The 4,478-nt window shown below is 35.9% G+C and overlaps 1 non-coding gene across 1 annotated transcript; it reads right to left on the bottom strand.

Annotated features, from left to right (window-relative positions):
• Positions 1-273: 273 nt before the first annotated feature.
• On the bottom strand, positions 274-380 carry LOC118145220 (U6 spliceosomal RNA). The gene has a single exon (XR_004730348.1). It is a non-coding gene; the product is annotated as a U6 spliceosomal RNA (small nuclear RNA).
• Positions 381-4,478: the final 4,098 nt, after the last annotated feature.

The following is a 4,478-nucleotide window of genomic DNA, read 5'->3' as shown; positions in this document are numbered from 1 at the left end:
CTCGGGAATGGAAAATCAAACATCATATGTTCTCACTCACATGACGAAGCTAAGCTATGAGAATACAAAGTCATAAGAAAGATGCAGTGGACTTCGAGGAATCAGGGGGAAAGGGTGAGAAGGGGGTGAGGGGTAAAAGACTACGAACTGGGTGCAGTGTATACTGCTCGAGTGATGGGTGCACTGAAATCTCACAAATCACCACTAAAGAACTTACTCATGTAACCAAACACCACCTGTTTCCCAATAACCTATGGAAATACAATTTTTTTAAAAAATATGGAACGCTTCACGAATTTGCATGTCATCCTTGCGCAGGGGCCATGCTAATCTTCTCTGTATCGTTCCAATTTTAGTATATGTGCTGCCGAAGCGAGCACGGAAATACAATTTTTTTAAAAAGAAAATTATAAATGATTATCGATGGTAGTCACACTGTTGTGCTATCAAATACTAAACAACAGCAACAACAAAAACTACAAAAAAATCACATGGCATGAGAGAAGGCAAGAAAGAACCCCATGGGCATGCACTGGAATTGTAGGTATCAGTATGAACTGATGATTCCTAAATTATGTATATGCATGTGATGTACACATATAAGCAGACATGTATATGTATGTTTGTGTTTGTATGCATGTTTGGTGTATATTTACATATGTGCTTTATATATGTGTATGCGTAGGTATACATATATCTAATTCCTAGGTCTGTTGTAAGGGTCAAGAATCAATGACACTCAAGTAGCAATGATCACACCTAAAATCCAAATCTTGGTCTCTAATGCCATTCTCCACTAAAAGGAATCAAGGGTCTTTGGAGATATGGCTGATTCCAGGGATGAGATAGGGTAGGTACAAGATGAGCCTGGAACAGCTTGTTATGCTGGAAAGCACTTTTAAAAAATGATGGAGTCATGTCACAAGTACCAAAGTGCTAGCTGGAAAAGGTTTTCATTGGCCAAATCTGGGATAATTTGAGCACCAAAATGCTTAAATATAGTGATAAACTATAAAGAATTGAAAAATAAAAAATCATGAGTCCATACTGATAATAAAAAGATTCACAGTTGCAAAAATGTGGAACCAACCCAAATGCTTACCAATTCATTCATTTATTTGTGAATGAATGAGGGAGGATGGAGGGCTCTTGCATACAGTAGAATGCTGGTAGCCAGCTTGTAAATCTCGAGAAGGTATGGGAGTTGAAAATTATCATTTGGCAACTATTACAGTAAAGATTGCATCAGGCAAGAATAATCAATAATTGCTAAATCTGAAAGTTCTGATGAAGAGAAGGATATCCACATTGCCTTAAATTATCTTCTGTGAAGAATAAAAAAAAATAGTAATGTCATCATGGAGAAATTGAACAATAACTTGACAGGGTAACCAACGTTCATTGAAGTAGATGGACACAGTGTTCCTCCACAGTATGTCCTGAGAAGGACACATCATCATCTATGCAGCATTCTGGCTGAGAATACATGATCTGAATCTAGCCATAAACATGCATCAGAAAACCCAGAATAAGAAACACTCTACTAGCAAAAAGGAGAGAGACTGTATTTTTAAAAAAAATGACAAAGAAAGGCAGTGGAAATATTTTAGATTAAATGAGATTACAGAGACAAATCAACTAAATGCAATACCTATCCTTAGACTGGATCCTATACTAGAAGGGAAAATGCCATAAATGACATTAACAAGTATTCTGAGAAAATTGAAATGTAAATGATAGATTAGATAAAATATTATATCAAATGTAAATTTATTGGTATTGATGACTACACTGTGATTATATATGACCATATCTACATAGACTACTTAAGAAATATACACTGAAGTATTTAAAGCTCTATAATTTATGCAGCTTACCATAAAAAAGTTAAGAAAAAAAATTATGTAGTTAGAACAAGTGATAAAGCAAATGGTATAAAATGTTAACAACAGGTGACTCTGCGTGAAAGGCATATGGGTATTTGTTGTACTGTTTCACGACTGCAACATTTCTGTAAATTTGAAAGTATTTTGAATTACCAGAGTATTCAAAGTTAACATTGCCAGTCAGGGAAAGATGAGCATCATGCCTCCAGAGGTGATCACCCATCCAGAATCACAGCTGAGAGTACATAACCTGAATATAATCTCAAGGAAACACAAAACACACTCCAAATGAGGAATGTTCTATTTTAAAAAGAAAGTTATTTTTTATTTAGCATAGTAAGATTTGCATTTTACATGGAGAGCTTCAATGGCTGCATGGAGGAATGGGAGAATTTTCACCCAGAAAAGATGAGCTTTGTAACTACTTTGACAGCACATGAGAGAAATTATGAAGAACACATTAGACAGGAATGCAGGTGTGAAAATTAATCTTCAGATTTATGAGGAGTTTCAAAGTTCAGCTTGAACACTGATTCAAATAGGTGGTAAAGGATGGGGAAAGTAAAAATAAGCACAAGGTTAAGTTTGGCTTAATGTAGATAGATGGTGAGGCTACTTAATTGAGATAAAGAATCTTTTAAAACAGTGATTCCAACTTTTATTTTTGATTCAGAAGGTAGATGTATGAGTTTGTTACCTGGGTATGTTGTGTGACACTGAGGTTTGGGGTATGACTGAATCCCGTCACCCAAATACTGAACATAGTTTGCTGATAGTAAGTTGCTCCACAGTTACCCCTTTCCCTACCTCCACAGTCTGTTGTCTGTTGTTGCTATCTTTTTGTCCATGAATACCCATTGTCTAGCCCTCACTTATGAGTGAGAACATGCAGTCTTTGGTTTTCTGACCCTGTGTTAATTCTCTTAGGATAATGCACTCTTTGCTTCATCTATGTTACTGCAAAGGACATTATTTTGTTCTTTTTGATGGCTGCATAGTATGTGAACTATATTTTCTTTATTCTACCATTGAGGGGCATGTAGATTGATTTCATGTCCTTGGTATTGTGAATAGTGCTGTGATAAACGTACAACTGCATATGTCTTTTTTTGTAGAATGATTTATTTTATTTTGTGTTTATACCCAATAATGGGGTTGCTGAGTTGAATGATAGTTCTGTTTTAAGTTCTTTGAGGAACCTCTAAATTTCTTTGCACAGTGGCTGAACTAATTTTTTTTTTTTTTTTGAGACAGAGTTTTGCTCTTGTTACCCAGGCTGGAGTGCAATGGCGCGATCTCAGCTCACCACAACCTCTGCCTCCTGGGCTCAGGCAATTCTCCTGCCTCAGCCTCCCAAGTAGCTGGGATTACAGGCGCACACCATGATGACCAGCTAATTTTTTGTATTTTTAATAGAGACGGGGTTTCACCACATTGACCAGGATGGTCTTGATCTCTTGACCTCGTGATCCACCAGTCTCGGCCTCCCAAAGTGCTGGGATTACAGGCGTGAGCCACCGCGCCCAGCGGCTGAACTAATTTACATTCCCACCAACAGTGTGTAAGTGTTCTTTATTCTCCACAGCCTTGCCAACATTTGTTGATTTCTGACTTTAATAATAGCCATTCTGACTGGTGTAAGATGGTATCTCATTATAGTTTTGATTTACATTTCTCTTACAATTCTGATGTTGAGAATTTTTTCATGTTTATTGGCCACTTGTCTGTCTTCTTTTGAGAATTATTTGTTCATGTCTTGCCTTTTAAATGGGGTTGTTTGATTTTTGTTTATTCAGTTATAATTTCAGCAGTTTTTGCTGCTAGCTTTGGGTTTAGTTGGTTCTTGTTTTCTAGTTTTTTGAGATTGAGAATTTATGATTTCTGATGTTGAGAACTTTTTCATGTTTATTGGTCACTTGTCTGGTCTGTCTTCTTTTAAGAAGTGTCTGTTGTCTTTTGCTTACTTTTTAATGGAGTTGTTTGATTTTTGCTTGTTCAATTATGATTTTAGCTATTTTTATTTCTAGCTTTGGGTTTAGTTTGTTCTTGTTTTCTAGTTCCTTAAGATAGAGAATTTTGAAGAAAGAGTAGAGCTAAAAAATGAAGTTTCATTCAGATTATCTGTGGTCAAAAAAACTGACCAAAGTATATGTGTTCCTCACTCTATTTCAGCCTTGATTTATAGACATTGAATACTTACTAGGTCCCAAGCATTGTGATAAACTATATACTGACATTATCTTTGTGATTCTCATCATGACACAATCATAGATGAGAAAAACATTGTTCAGAGATGTTAGGAAATTTTACCGGTTTCATACAGCTAATAAATGGAGGAGGCATTATTTGAACCACAAATTATGCTTTTCCCACTGTTATTTCACCTTCCAAAAGAAAAGTATAATTCCTGAATAAAAGCACTCCACAGATGTTTTTTTCTCTTGCTCCCTTTTCTTACTAAGGAATATAGTAAAGGGCTGGAGATGATATTGAATTCCATAGTCAAGATAGTAAAATTAAAACTATGATCTAATCATGATTATACCTGGTTCTTTTGGGTTTAGAAACCCTGGTCCACCAACTGCTTACGGT

The sequence above is a fragment of the Callithrix jacchus genome, chromosome 8, assembly GCF_049354715.1.
Source record: "Callithrix jacchus isolate 240 chromosome 8, calJac240_pri, whole genome shotgun sequence".
NCBI classification, from domain to species: domain Eukaryota; kingdom Metazoa; phylum Chordata; class Mammalia; order Primates; family Cebidae; genus Callithrix; species Callithrix jacchus.
The sequence above is the reverse complement of the archived record's forward strand: the minus strand, read 5'-3'. Positions and strand labels throughout refer to the sequence as shown.